Below are 16,773 nucleotides of genomic sequence, written 5' to 3'. Positions count from 1 at the left end.
TTTAAAATAAAAATGTTACTAATTCCAGCTGACAAGACATTGGCTCATCCAGGTGTGCCCAATTTGTTTTTAATGCAAGGTCTAATTTTTCATGAACTAGTTCAAACTGATCTACTCAGATTTTGTATTCCCATATTAATTCTAATATGGGAAAACAGGCCATGGAAATAAAATATTTTATCAATGTCTGCCCATGTTTATTGAGGATCAGTTATATTCAAGGTTAAACTATTTTCTAGAGATATACAAGCCATTTTCTTTTATCTATCACTTACATGCAACACAGAATACAATATTTACAATATTCATTGTATGATATCAATACAATATTTACAATTAGAGGTAGACCGATATATCGGCCGACAGTTGCTTTTTCAAACTATAGGTTATCAACAAAAATGTATGCTGATAAACCTCATCTGGTGAAATATATCTACAAAACTCTTCATCTGTAGATGAGCAAAATTACCCGCCACTGCACATAAAACACCCACATTTGGCGGGGTGGTGGGTGCTAATTTCATACCCTGACTGCTTTGCTCAGAAATTAGGCTATGTTTTAAAAATGTACAAAGAGGTACAAAAGCTCTTTATTATTCTAAAAATAAATAATTTTCATTGAACATGGATTGGAGGCCAAAATTTTAAAGAGAGACACAGAAAAATATTGAAAAATAACTAAATATCAAAGCATGATGATTGATGTGAAAAAGATGATTTTGTACTTTGACTACGTATACATGGACACCGGAAAGTGGCTAACCATATGCTTCCACTGGCACAGAAGAAATCTGCTCAAAGCCGCTCACAACGATAGGGAACAGCTTGCTCCGTGCCTCTGTCAATCCCACAATCCACCTCGAGAGCGTGGCACTCAACTTCCATAGGAATTAATTGAAAATGCTTGCTCACCTTCGCTCACAACAGGCCAGTGGAAACAAGCAGATATTGGGAGAAAACAGTGTTCTGGTTTACATGCACTGTATAAGCGGCATACTCTTTACTCCCATATACATGTGACTCGATCAGTAAACAGATTTCTCCACAGCAACGTAATTTTGCCTCAACACTTGTGTAAATAACAAACATGGGATCCAAAGAAGACTTTACAATTTTATTCTGTTTCTTCGCTTTATTTCCAGATATTCCAGAGTTGTTGCTGTGTTTGGTTCCTTCACTTTCTTTCGCGACCTGCAGCTGAATTGCGATACAGTAGTGGGGTTTCCCTCTTTTGTAAAACTCTGGGATTCCCCCAGTGTACCAGCGCATACGGGCGCATAAGGGACTGTCGATATTTTACATTGGCGTGTGTAAATATGTATAGTTCATAGTCTGTGATTTCCCACTGAAATGCTGAATTTTTTACGCTTTATTGACTTGTTGTTGGGCTCCATCCAATGACGTTTGTTTTCCCGGTCTGTTCCAGGCACACGCACTCTCCAAACACCAATCAGAATGCCGCTTATGCGTTTACATGACCACAATAAGCTGCGTTCCCTGAAAGAAACCCAGGAGTGTTAAACCGCTTTCTCTTAATCCCTTACACGCCGTGAGGAAATCAGCGTTCTTGTTTACATGATATTTCAGAATGCCGCTTTCTGCTAAAACCCTGGAATAACCAGTTTTCTTAAGTGCATGTAAATGTGGTCATTTTTGCACTTCTGTTTTTGCAGTTCAAAATAACAGAACTCACATTTTACGTTTGTTCTGTATATAATAGAACATCACAAATTCATATAATGCATGATATGTTATAAAAATGTACCAAAAGGAACAAAACACACTTAAGTTAAACCGTGGTGTGACAGACAATGGATAATGCCGTACACCACTAGAGGGCACTGCTTGCTCACACAATGCTGACTGAAGTGCTGACTGAATCAATGAATGCAGTCATTTTTAAGCTTTCAAGGTTAAGTAATTGCACAGGACCATATTGTTATTTCAATCTTAACTCAATCAATCCTGTAGCCTTAATGGATACCATACCGATGTCTAAGAAGTCAAAGTTGGCTGGTTTCAAAGCGTTTTGGATGGTTTTACCTCATCATGTATAGGTAAGTGCAACTTTCACAACTGTCACATCTGAAATTATGGTTTTTCCTCATTATTGTGACATCGAGAATGATTATACATTAAATAGTACATGCCAACCCTTCTACATTCTGTGATTATCATTATTTCTGGATAAATTCCCAGAGTTTTTACCTTGAGTTCTTTCAAGACACATCGTAGCATGAAATAATACTTTTGGTGGTTGTGGAGAACCCCCTATTCTCTGTGTAAAGAGCTTTGACTGTAGTATCAGAAAAGCGCTATATAAAAATGTAACATTCATTTATTCATTCAATGTTGATTAATGGTGATTAGTCAACTAAAACATAATAATACATGTTAGTTGGCTTGATGTTTTCAGAACAGAACTGAAATATTATGCATCGTTATTAGGGATGGGACGATATATCGAATTTCGATATATCGCAAACAAAAAAACTGACAAACCATACAGAGGCAAAACTCGATATTTCAAAATCTGCAATATTGTTTTCTGTCCATGTGCACATAAATGAAATGACCCATCAAACATCTTAATCTCTCTATCACTTGGTTTTACCCCTACTGTGCTTTTTTTCCTACACTGTTTACAAGATCCTTGAAGTGCTTAAAGTGCTTGAATTTAGCTTTTAGAAATGTATGTACTGGAGTACCTGGAAAATTGCCTTGTTTTGTTAAAAGGGCTTGAGATTAAAATGGTCCATTTCTTCCATGTAATGTGTGTCCATCAAAGATGAGATACATGCTCTCCTCTTTCATTGAATAATGTGTCTTTTAATATCCTTTTATCCTTTAATATTTAATATAATGCTATCGTTACGATAATCAAAAGAGAGCGTAATTAACTGTATTTTGAACACCTGTCTCTGCAAAACTTTTGCTAAACACATTTTATTATCATTTAATGTAAGAACTTTGACTCGTTAATGGATATTATTTAATAAAAGTGAATGTTTGTCACTGACTGTAAACCTCCCTGCCCTGGGTGCCGACATGTTTGCGTGATGTCACACACAACTGCATCTCGACGAAACGGGAGTTTAAGATTTCCGCACGAGTTTCCAAGTTAGAAGTCCGACATAAAGTGCCATTCCGTTGCACTTGCCCCAGTTGAAAGGTGGAAATTCTGACTCTCCGAGTTGAATGGAATGCTTCATGAATCATCACAGCAACAACAATACGGAGCATTGCGGCTTTACCCACAGGAGCAAACACTTGGGGGGAGAGACACACACACACACACACACACACACACACCAGGCATGTGGCAGTGGACTCAATGTGCTGAAGCAGTGCATATACAGCAGGAGAGTGTTTTAAACAGCAAGACAGAGCGCAGCTAAATAGAACAGAATGCAGCATCTTCAAAACTGAACTTCAACTTAACACGCATATTAAAAACGTGATAGTTAATGCGTCTCCTGTTAAGACTTACTAAGATTACTATGGTAACCAGAAGGAAGAACAGACAGATGCATGTTGTGCACATACTTTCATTAAGTTGGGCAGCGAATCTTCACATAATGACAAAATATGATGCATTATATTTTGATTATGCAATCTTTTGTACATTTTGTTACAGGTTATTTTATAACAGCCTATAATAATGAATAGACGATACACTGGAACAAGACGCAAAGCAGCAACCAAAGTTGTTTGTCAGACATATTATTACATATACAGTTATGTACATGTCAGAGTACTCAAGTAGACAAAATTACCAAAATGCCCATCCCAAGTTGTGTCACGTTGAACTCTTAAAGTACCATTTTAGCGCATGTTATACAAATGAATATAAAATCAATGTAATAATTTATAAATTGTACACATTATTTAAAACTGTTTTATATAACAATAAAACATATATATATATATATTTATATTTACAATTTCATGATAAAATATTAGTTGATAGAATGTAGAATTTTATATTTTTAAAAAGTTAAAATGTGATTATGATGACAAACAAATCATTAAAAAATTAAATATACACTTTCACATATTTTTCAGGACAGGTTCTGTTCAGTTCTATTGCTTGTTCTGCACCTAATCAGTCTGAATGTAGTCCACTATTTTTGAAGACTTATTTGTTTATGATATTTTCTTATAGTGAAAGATGTATGAGAAACTCTTATTATTTTAACTTTGAGCATTTATATTGTGCATTAAAGCACTTTATTTTGATGAGAAATTATAATGTGCATTTTGTTCAAACATTTCAAAAACTAAACACAATTTTTTGCTATACTTTGTCATTTAAGTGTTATAATATCGAATCGAATTCAAGCTGTGTAATCTAACAGGTCCTGCTGTGTTTATACAAGTTTTATTTATTTTATTTCTCTTTTTGGTCAAACTATTGGTTTTTGGAACCCAGCCCACCTTCATATCATATCATATCAAATTAGGGATGCACCGATCCGATACCTGGAATCGGTATCGGCTCCAATACTGATGTTTTTTGACAGATTATCCGGCCGACGAGCCCGATCCAAATCCGATACAGTGTGTTAGTCATGTTCGTTACTGTCAAGCTCACAAAAATGACATAAAAGAACCATAAAGGCACCAATAAAGTAGTCCATATGACTCATGCTTTTTATTCAAAGCCACTTGAAGACCTGTGATAGCTCTGTGAATCAAAAAGCTCATGCAGGCTGGTGAGGTGGTCGCAACTATTTTCAGCCATCAGAGAAGTGCGCAATATGTGAGCACTACACGAAAAAAATTCTGATGTAGAAGCTCAATAGTTCAGTTTGCTTATAACATGCATTAAGAATGGCACAGGAGGAGCATTTTACCAGAATCTGAATAAACAAATTAAACTACTATGAACTATCCCAAATAAAGACACTTACAGGACTTCCTGGAGTGTTCTGACCTTCAAAATAAAAGCCTGAGGGTTTTAAATTTAAAGGTGCATGACTGAAATATACAGAATAACTATTGTATTATAAAAATCTAAAAGTCAATAAGAATAATAATTTATTATTTTTATTATTATCATCATTATTATTTATTTACAAATTTCAACAATATTTAAGTTGACTGGGTTCCAAAAAATAACTGTGGACTGATATCTTGCAACTAAAGTGAAAAGAAAAGAAGAAGAGAGATCTCTGAATCCTTTAAAGTCTTTTCTACTGAAGACTTTCACTGGAATTACTGTTAATTTGCTGCTACATTATCCAGTAGACTAGTTATGGGTTAGGGTTAGGGATATCATATCATATATCTCATATCAACATATTATTGTTATCATTATGTAACAGTAGTAACACAAATCTGACAGCTTATACAAAACCCATATTAAACCTATAGCTCAACCTAGAACAGAATATTCACAATGATACAAAGATACAAAGAAGTGCTGCAAAAAGTCTTTTTTTCCCTATTGCAACAAATCAAAGGAAAGGTAAATCAAAGAGAAAGACTTTAACTAGAGATAGTGCTGAGGTAGACTGAAAACAAAAGGGTTGTAAGGCGACTGTCATGAGGGTTGGTCTAAGTGCAGTCAGCTTTAACTCGCACCATGACAACACAACAGGTGCAGTTAATTATGACACACAGCATTTCATACTAAGCCATTGTGAGAAACAGTATTAGGTGATTTACACATGAAATCAGCTTAAAGATTGACTATTGTCCGTGATCACAGGTCAAACTCTCTGACTAGTGTAAATGACCTGACCATAGTGTGACAGGACTGGTAAAAAAAAAAGTTAATCAGTGGCAGAAATTTCTACAACGCAAGACACACACAAATGATCTTGAAAATGTTTTTTCAGCTAGTTTTGCTTTGGGACCTTGATTTTACCTTGGACATCAAGTGATGACCCAACACAGTTCACAAAGCATTACTAAAGTACAAAAATCAAACAAGAAAGTTTTTGTAGACCCCATAAAATCATGAGTTTTGTGGCTTTTAATTATGACTATTATCTTTGAGGTCATCTACATGCGAGTGTGCTCCTGTAAGTTGACAAAATCAACCTTTACAAGATCTACTCATTTACAATTTACTGTCCTTCTCTTTCAGGAAAACACACCAAAGTTCTTTAAGACTCATTCTGCACTACACAGATTTTTGTCCAGATAAATGCTCTCTATTTGCATTTGATTATTTGCATTCAGCATTGTTTTTTCTCTGCTCTCCATGACCCTATTACAACAGACCCGTAGCCCATGTTTGGGTGGCAAACCAGAAATTGAGAATTTTTTGACAGTCATTAACACACTTTGTAAAGTTGTGAAGTATGGTTAATAATTTTATTGCAAAGACTTACTATTTTTTATATAGACAATATGAAAGAAGAACAGTTTGTCAAAGTGACAACATGTTTGCCAGAGGAAAGGCCACACCACACACACACACACACACACACACACACACACACACACACACACACAACCTATACAAACACCATTGTTCTATTGAGAACAAATCATTTTGTCTCAGGTGGACCTGGTAAAGCTATATTCAGAATAGCACACTGAGAAATAGTCTCTCTTTCTGTAATATATTGCATGCATAACGTGCCAAGTATTTTCATTTCCTGTATGCATGGAATACCCCGATGATCTACTACATTTGCCAACATGTACAGTTCACTGTGTGGAAACCTGTATGGCACAATGCAATGTGCTCGACAACAACTTTTATTTCCAGCGTGATGAATGAACCAGAAGTAATATCAGTAACAATTTTCAACATCTCTATTTTGACTAGATATTTGATCAGAGTGCCAAAAGTCACACAAAATAAAAAAAAATAAAAATGTAAACAAACACACACTTTTAATTCCAAGTTGATAATAGGGCTGTCACGATGATGAAATTTGGCTGACGATTAACTGTCAAACAAATAATTGTGATTATGACAATTATTTGTCTGTTTTAGGGCTATGACGATTAATTGTCTCTTTTAGGTCTTTCATGATTAATTGTCATATAAATTGTCATATTTCTTAAGGTGCATGTGTGCTTCATACACCTTAAGAATTCATTTCTACATATTTAACTTCAAATATGCTTTAAGAGAATGTATCTTAAGTGTATTTTTTCACTTGGTTATACTTCTGCAAGTGTAGTAAAGAGAATATATACTTATATTCAAGATCTATTCTCTAAAAGTCTAAATATCTCATATGTTGCTTTTCAGGTGAATGCATTTTTTTTTACATTTTTTTTTTAGATATTTTAAAATATTTGTATTTTTAATATTATATTCAACATTCTCAGATAACAATTGTTTCTTTTGCAGTATAGCTGCTAAAGAAAATGTACATTGTTTTAAAGAAGTTTTAGATTTATATTGGAAAACAAGCCAAAACAAAAACAATTCAAAAACGTTTTTTGTTGCAGTGTATAATGAATATATAGTGTATAGCGAACCTTTCTGTTCACTTCAATTCATCTTTAACTCACAAAAAAACAAACTCTCTCATATTAATAAAGCTGTGTATTGCCAATTTTCTTCATGATAAGAAATGCACAGTGACACATATATTATGAATCAATAAGTCGCGAGCCATCACGTTAAAATCTAGCTGCATTAGGTGTCCGTGCTCGAGGGATGAGCGTCCCCACGACAGAGTGTAAATCAGCCGGATGCAGTTTCAATCTCTCCCCCTTAGATCGGGACACTCATAGTAGAGGCACTGACTGCACAGAGAAATGCCAGTTTCAGAGTTTGTAGCTATTTACATGATCTGCTTACGTATTATTTAAACTTTAATAAAGCAATAACACATTAAATATAACTGCATTTAAGATGTAATGCCAGAGTGTTTCCTTTAAAGACGCTCGATCTGAAGTTGTTTGGAAAGTTTAGTTGGACAATTTTATAGTGTCCACGTTGTCGATAACGTAGACTATTCGTTTCAGCCCTACTGATAACTAAGGTGGTGGGAAAGGCCGATAACCGATTAATCGGCCGATAGTTTTTCAAAATTGATTTATAGAATGACAAAAAAAAAAAATCTTATTCGTTCCTTACTATGACGGCATAGACAAAGAGTCCTGAATGAATACAATTCCAAATGTAGCTTATTGTTCAACCAAAATCCCAAAAATAACCAGAAAAACTTAAGATTTGGTGCACAAGCCCGAAACACACCGGGGACTCTTATTTTGAAATTAAGAATTAATGAAAAAACTATCTGCAAATATCACCATAGATTTTTGCCGATAACGATAGTTCCAAAAAGCAACTATCGGCACCGATTAATCGGTAAAAACGATATATCAGTCTACCTCTAACTTAGAGGTACATTTAAATAGGAGGACGCTCAAGACTACATGGAAAACAAGCAGCCACCCCTCGCGCCCAGATCCAGGAGGGGAGCGTGTCGCGCCCGCCGGACTCCGCCCATTATACCTAGACCTTACCATTTTCATCACCAACTATCCTTCACATAGGCCCATTCACCGTGAGGGTGCCAGATCCCCCTTTATTTTGGACACTATTTACCCATGGACACTTTATTCCACTTTTGGAACATTTGATGTTTAATATTATTTCCAATAAATGCCTCTCCAAGGCCTGACACCACACCCACTATGTCTGTCTTTTGCACAACCCACCACAGTCATCAATGACTTCATGCCTCATGAGTTTCTATGAGTAGAATTCACACAAGATTAGTAAAAGATGTTTTAACTACTAGATGATTATTTAAAGTAATATATATGCAGTAAATAATAAGTGTAATTTGTAGTGTTTACATACTACATTCATGAAGCTAATGCGCTAACATAATATGCACCGATTACACTCTGTTACTGCAATTTATAATGACACTGATACTACTGCAAAGATGGGTTTCTAAAAGAGTGTAAATGGGTAGAATACAGACAAAAGAATGAGGCATATCTTATTTTAGGCAGATGCATGAATCATCATATAAAACTAGAGTCAACAGGCACTTAAGAGTATTTGAGTAGATTTGATTCCTTTTGTAGACTCATTAAACAAAAATCAGATGACATGTTCTTACAAAATGTCTCTACGCGAATGATTGTACTGATGTAAGTAAGTTTGCACGCTGGGGTGTTCATGTTGACTGATCTTAACTGACTGAATGGAAATTAACTGTCGGCCTCAAAGTAGGTGGAGCTCCAGGTCACAGCTATTGATGACGTGGACCAATGGCAGTAAGAAGGTTTTTGGCAGCCGGTAAGAAGTTTTCCTGAAAGTTTGCCCTGGCAAGCTGTTACAAACCACCGAAAGGGACTCAAAAACACCATTTTGGCCAGATTTAGTTCTAAATGACATCACACCTGTTCGTTCAAAAAGTGCAGGGGCCTTAACACCTTGTATACACCTGATGCTAGTGATGTAACATCTTGTCTTGCCATAGCGACTTGAGGCTGTCTACACTGGATGCGTCTAAACGAACGTTCTAAACCGTTTATTTGTCTCGTCGGCATGAGTAACGCCAATGCGTGCAGGGCTAAATGACTGTTTACTGTCTGCGCGGCGCTCGCATCTGGTGTACACAGGGAGTAAAAGGGAGCAGAGCTAAGCAGAGGGTAAGACCACCACACCATGGAGGACAGAGCCTTTTATTACAACAAACACTGATGGAAAATTCCATCATTTTGACCGATAAAAACAAGAAAGAAAATAATTTATGGGGCATGATATTTGGGTCTACAGTTCAACTTTTAATGGACTTCGGCTGGGTTTTCCCGATAACGCTGCAACTTATTCTTTTATGATCAGTCGCTCGTTATTTTATGATGGAGTACTGCCTTTTTCCCAAACCAGCGCGTAATTCGCTTGTTATTAGGGATGTGCGGAATGACTAATTTCACTGACATTTAAACGAAACTTATGGAGTCGACTAGTCTAAAACGAAACCAACCTTAAAAAAAATGCGACCCATTTCAAATCCTTAATCTATTCCAAATCCGACGCAAAATTTCGCTGAAAAGGGGCATTTATCTGCGACGTGCTCGTCTGCATTATCATCACTGTACATTAAATATAGAACATGACACACATTCTCCTTAAGCGAATATAGGTTTATTTATTGAAAACAATTGAATGAATAGTGCAGGACCAATAGCGCAACCCAAATAGCCTATTCTTCTAAGTAAAGGTTATTTAACATATTAAAACAGTCAGGACATTGTTGAAAATAATTAACAGATAGACTAAGCCAAATATACAAGAGAGAAAAATGCAACTTTGTATCTGCTCCAGATATCCTCTTTTGTCAATAATATTTGTATTATTAATTATATTTAAAATGTGTAACATTAATATGACAGTCATTTAAGTGCAGCCTCTATAAAAATATAAAGCCAAACATAAATGTGTAAAAATGTTGAACAGTTAAATGGGGAAAAATATTAACCGACTAGTAATTCCAGTGTCGACTAGCAGCATCAGAACCATTTAGTCGACTAGTCTCGCACATCCCTACTTGTTATAAAGAAGAACTTAAGTGTTGCGTTACGGGAGCTGAAACGTATCCAAATATGTTCAGAAGTTTTTGAAACATAAAAATAATTCAAAAATACTGACAAACATGAAAGTCATTGCATGCTCTCTATCTAATATTTTTTTTAGGCTTATTTATTTAAGTTTTAAACTACAGGGTCACATTACTCACAAACGTCTTCTTTAAAAATAGTTTAGATAGTAAGTAAGAACATACAGTAGAACAACAAGATAGAACAATAGAAAAAAAACCATTATCATTCTATTGCCATTATAGTTATGCTTATAAAAGGCAAAGGAGCATCCTTCACAGCGGGGTGTCAATGTAATCATTTCTTCATAGATGAACATTACGTTTACTGCATACAGTAAACCATGATAGTGTGTACAACATGACAATAAGCATTGTTGATCCACCGGTCTTCAAAATATACAACTGAAAATATATTGAGAATATCAATACTCACATTTTTTAACTGTATTTATTTAAATTATTTTTAAACAGTAGGCTACATACATACTTCGGTGGCTGTTTCATGTTTTCACAGTAAGGAATTTTTTCCGATGCAATGTTGACGTTTTTTACGTTTATTCAGTCAAAGTTCAGACTTTGTATAAATAAAGCTTTGTTTGAAGAAAAATGTGTGTATTTTTTTTATTTCAAGCTGTTCACCACTTACAGTTTATTGTTAATGATTAATCAATTTCCATTCATTAACGTTAACGACTGTTGATTAAGAACATTTCTAAAACCATATGCCTTTTTTTCTTTTTCGGTACACAAAGGGAGAAATTCTGAAAAAAGTTTGTGCTCAGTGATTTCATACAATGGCAGTGGATGGTGACCACCTCTTCAAGCTTTACTAAGGATGCAAAAGTATAATTCAGAAGCCAAACAAATTATTCCATGAGTCGCATGATATACATGCCTTGTTATGAAGGCATACAATAAGGTTTGGTGAGAAACAAATCAAAATCTAATTAATTATTTAGTTAAAATCAGCACCGATCGTTGCTTTCCTGTGCATGTTTATGAGAGTTTATACACGTATAAGCATTCACTCAAAAAATTAACTCTTTGGCTGGACTTCCTTCAATCATGGACAGTGGGTCCACATGCTTAAATTAAAACTACCATGCAAGTTCAACTTAAATACTACAAGTAAATGAAACCTAATTGAATTGAGCAAACCCAGCTAAATTAGATATGTTAAATTAACTGAATGTTGAAATGAATCTCTTTCCATGATTAACTAGCTAGTACAGTGAATGCTAGAATGCTATATGCATGCTAATGGGAAAACACTATGTTATGATTAGCACAGCAATTGCTCAATGAGTAAAGCAATATAGACCATTTCAAAGACTATTTGTTGGTTTAAGGAAGTGACCTCTTTGTCCCTTGAACATTTCCTGCTAGTTGTCAAACAACAGCGGGAGGCGCTACATTCGTAGCGACTTTAACATGATTAACGTTACTAACGTTAACACGATAGTAATAGAATGTCATTATTAAAATGTGGACCATGGTGTTCGGTGGCTGGATGCTTTCAGGATGCCCGGAACTAACAGAAATGAAAGTATTTAGATCTCTGAAAAAGCAATCACAAACAGACGCACGAATCGCTGCAGTAAGGCGAGGTGGCTGGATACGTGCAATACTATCAACTGTAGCACACATCTTATTTCTGGTAGGTGAACAAAATGTATGCCAACTAATTACAAGTTTTAAAGGTAGACTATAGATCACTCCCATTATAATGAATGAAGTTGCGCAAGTCATTTACATTAAGTCATTTAGCAGATGCTTTTATGCAAAATGAAGAATGCTGTGTAACTACTGTCCTACAAACACATTTGTGGTCCAAACATTAAAAATGTATTTTAAAGCAACAGAGGTGAGTCAACATTCCCTGGCAGCCACACCTGTAGGTGTGTCATTGTGGTAAGACTACTTCACCCACACCCCCATACACACACAAACACACACACACACACACATGTCCCTTATATTTCTCTCATAATAATGGACAGACACAGGGCAGAATATCTTATCTGATTTCTTTCAATTGTGGTCAAATGCTCTATATCTGACTGTCAGCCCTTCATGGGACGGGTCTCATATAAATGCCCTTTGCACTTGCAACTTTTACAACTTCTTGTGACCCAGCAGGAACAATTCACTGTTAAGACAACCAACTAGTGCATACATGTATTTGAGTTTTTAAGATAACTCCAGAATAGAATAGAATAGAATAGAATAGAATGTGAAAGTGAAAGTTTAACATGGGTTTACAATTTAAATGTCTCACACAAGCAAAGCAGCAACATTTGCAAGGTAAATGAGGTTTAGGTGAACAAGAAATATACGACTACAGATGCATTTCCAATAAGGACCTAATAAAGGGATTGAAATGAAGGAACAGACCAGAAAGGATGCACTGAGATGCCCTGACATGCACAGCCCTGCGCATCAGTTATTACGAGCAGTGTGAGAATGAATGCCGGTGTTATGGATCAACTGGGGATCATGTTAACTGGGGATGTGAATAATTTTACTTGCCTTTTCAGCAAATTCGTTCAATGTGAATTGTCAATGAGTAAAGAAAAGACGTTTTGCACATAAAAAAACTTTGATATCATTATTAAACAGATTTGTGTCATCGATGTCTGTTCTAATGAATTTGACACAGTTTAAGAGCAATTTTAATGGTTTCACAGGGTAACATCTGGTTTGCGATGTTGACGTGGGACATTGGATTGAATGGCAGCTAGCGATTACACTTGTCAAGAGCATTAAATTGCAAGTGGAATTCTTTTATTTACAACACTAAAGCATCATATAGGCTGAAATGTGTCAAAAATATATTTTCAATTGCTTTTTTTTTCTTCTTTATAATGAATAATGGCTTAATTAACCATGATAGATTTAGTAACTTTCTCGTACCAAAACAAGGTGATCCCCTAATTAGAGCTAGGTTGTTGGTTCAGTGGTAAGTCATGCTGATACATCACTCAGCAACCTGAGTTAAAATCCTGGTTCATTAAGTGCAACTGTATCTTTGCTGCAGGTTATGATGTACTTTTAATAGGTCTATTGAAAACTATTTTTTTTATATAATTATTATATAATTTATTATATTGTTTTAAACAAATCTATTAAAATTTCAACCTGAATCTAACAGCCAGTAATCACAGTATAACCTGCTGAATTTTCTGAGAATGTTTGAATTACTGAGAAGAAAATTACGAACTACGCCATCAATAGTTTACAGGCTTTTTTTTTTTTTTTTTAATAGTCAAACAATCTATTTAAGATAAAATCTTAAGATCTTGCCAAACAAATGAAATCATTGTATCTGAAGATGTTTCTCATGCTTTCTCATAGTATCATTTATCATTGGTCAGTTTGGCCTTTGGTCATGCTCTCCAGTCTCCACACAAAATCAAAAATGCACTTCTGAAAGATCATCTTTTGGCAGTGTCATGGGCAGTCATAAATATGACATTGTCACGCACAGAACCTTTTAAAAGGATATTATTATATCAGTTTAATTAAATTGACAGATGATTACTGGGGAATTGAACCAGGGTCTACTCCTATGGTTAATATCACGATACCGCCAGACCAACTGGCTTTTCTATTGTTCTCCAAACAATCATTTTCTTAAACTTATAAAAATATTATATTATTATTATTTATAAATGGAAGTAATTTAAGAGTATATGCCTATTATTGACATATTTCAGCCTATAAATGCTTTAGTGTAGTATATAAAAGACATCCACTTGCGATTTACTGCTCTGACAAGTGTAATCGCCAGCTCCCATTAAAGCCAACGTCCCACGTTAACATGGGTAACCTGATGTTACTCTGTGAAACCATTAAAATCGCTCTTAAAATTGTGTCACATTTATTGGAACAGACATCTATGAAACAAAGCGGGTTAATAATGACACCAACATTTTTTTTTATAATGTGCAAAACGTATTTTCTTTACTCAATGGCAATTCACATTGAACGAATCTGCTGAAAAGGCAACTGAAATTATTCACAGGCACGCACACATCCCCAGTTAAACACCGGCATCAGTCATACAATCATATAATCATAATAAAAACACATGAACGCAAACAGAACACAACATTCAAGGAACACATTCATGCTTGAAATGATTCTCTGCGTTTTCTACTATTTTCTATGGCAAAACCAACAATTAGTCCAGAGTCCACCTGGTTCAGCTGACCCAAACACACTCTTCCAGCGCGAACGTTTAAGCCTTCGTCGTGTATGGATGAAACTCACCTCCGCAGCACTGTCGGTCCGTTCAGTCAGTCGGCGTTATCAGTGTGTACCGAGTTCCGATGTCCCGGATGTTGATCAGCTTTCGCCTCCCGGGATGAAGTCCACCAAGAAGAAGCGCCAGCCTCCGATTGCTACGTCACAGTGTGGATTTCATCCCGGGACGCCTTTGCTACATACGTAAAGAAAAAAAAAATATTGATTAACATGCTATTACCTTATTGATCATAATGGACTTCGAGCTAATCTTAACTTGATTAATTGTATTATATTTTTGATTGTGTAAATGTAATGTCGTGTTTGTCGAAAAGTGGCAAATAAATGGAAATAAATGAATAGAAGACAGCGCACTCTAGTGTATGCAGAAATACATGCAGATGGACATAAAAATGATGTCCATTTTTACACAAATTACGACTTCACCTCAGTAGTAGCGTCATTTCCACCAAAAAAACAATTTTACCACATTAGTTAGTGTACTTGGTAACCAAGGAGACAACAGAGTCGGTGAAGAGCGCCAAGTCTTTCTAGTAAGTCAGTCCACTGTCGGCCATCTTTGGAACGCTCCCGGGAGGTTATTTCCAGTCATGACAGTGCAGCTCATATCTACTTGAATGGGGGAACACCGAAATCTCAAAAACGGTTTGCCAAACTTTAGTGTAAACGACATATTTAAAATCAGAAGTAAAATCAAACAACACTGGTATCATAAATTGTGCTTCTTTACCTCAGATCACGCTGCAAAAAACGCAATTTTAACGGCTTGTTTTGCTAATGCACATGCGCATTCTCGAGTTGATTGACAGGCGATGTCTGTATCTAAAAGGTGATTAGCTCTTTTACCTGTAAGGCGGGACTTCCTTTCTACATCCGTTGACCGTTACAATTTCCCATTCATTTTAATATCAAATCAAATCAAATCACTTTATTGTCACACTGCCATATACACAAGTACAATGGTGTGTGAAATTCTTGGGTGCAGTTCCGATCAACATAGCAGTCGTGACAGTGATGAGACAGTACCAATTTAAAATAACATCAAATTAACACAGCACAATTTAAACGTCTGATATACACATAATTACACACAACAGAAGTTCTATTCAACAGAATAGAAACAAATAGTAAATGTATAAATTTTATATATATATATATATATATATATATATATATATATATATATATATATATATATATATATATGCCTGCACACATCGGATTTTTTCTGCATTCATTATTTATTGTTTTATTCAGAATGTGTACTTATTTATCATGCACAGTGTTGATTCGTATTGTTGTTTCGTCTTCACAGTTGTATTCTGTGTTGCACTAATTCATATGTCTACCTGTGATAGTCTTGTAAGACGTGTTACATGTTAAATGCTATGCACTGTGGTTTCTGGAGACACTTCGTTTCGTTTCTTCCCGTGTACGCAGGAGGAAATTACAATAATAATAAAAAATAAATAAAATAATAAAAATAAAAAAAACACTTGACTTGACTAGAAGTGGCCCGTCTCTGCTAATAATCTCTGAGAGCACGCATGAGATACTGTATGAGACTTGTGATATGTGAAGAAAACAAAGGTGAATATCACTTGTGAACAGAATATTTTTATTATGCACCATTTCCAGTCAGTCTGTAATTTTGTCAAATTATGGTAAAAGTGTGAAAATATTATTTAATTTAATGTAGGCCTATTTAGGATACATAAAATGCTAGCTATGCAGCTACACACAATACATAATTTGAGATGTGCCTGAAATAATATTGTGATGGAAATGTTCATCACTTTTATAATAATAAATATTATAATAATAATACAAAAATCACCAAATTCTTCTGTGATGCATGTATATACTGCGTTGGAAACTATGAGATTGTGAAAAGTGTGCTTTTAAATTCTCTCATCATTATATTTTGGTACGTTCTCACCCAAAACCAACTGGGTCACTTCAGAAGACA

At 35.3% G+C, this 16,773-nt stretch overlaps 1 protein-coding gene across 3 annotated transcripts in view; it reads right to left on the bottom strand.

The window, feature by feature from the left end:
* The window catches only part of myo6a (myosin VIa), a 106,572-nt gene extending 91,620 nt beyond the window's left edge, over positions 1 to 14,952 (bottom strand). For all 3 annotated transcript variants that reach the window (XM_051654686.1, XM_051654687.1, XM_051654688.1), the window contains exon 1: positions 14,811 to 14,952. The gene's annotated coding sequence lies outside the window, so the exon portion shown is untranslated. The remainder of the gene's footprint in view (positions 1 to 14,810) is intronic.
* Between the last annotated feature and the right edge of the window lie 1,821 nt (positions 14,953 to 16,773).

The sequence above is a fragment of the Myxocyprinus asiaticus genome, chromosome 25 (assembly GCF_019703515.2).
Source record: "Myxocyprinus asiaticus isolate MX2 ecotype Aquarium Trade chromosome 25, UBuf_Myxa_2, whole genome shotgun sequence".
Taxonomy (NCBI): domain Eukaryota; kingdom Metazoa; phylum Chordata; class Actinopteri; order Cypriniformes; family Catostomidae; genus Myxocyprinus; species Myxocyprinus asiaticus.
The sequence above is the reverse complement of the archived record's forward strand: the minus strand, read 5'-3'. Positions and strand labels throughout refer to the sequence as shown.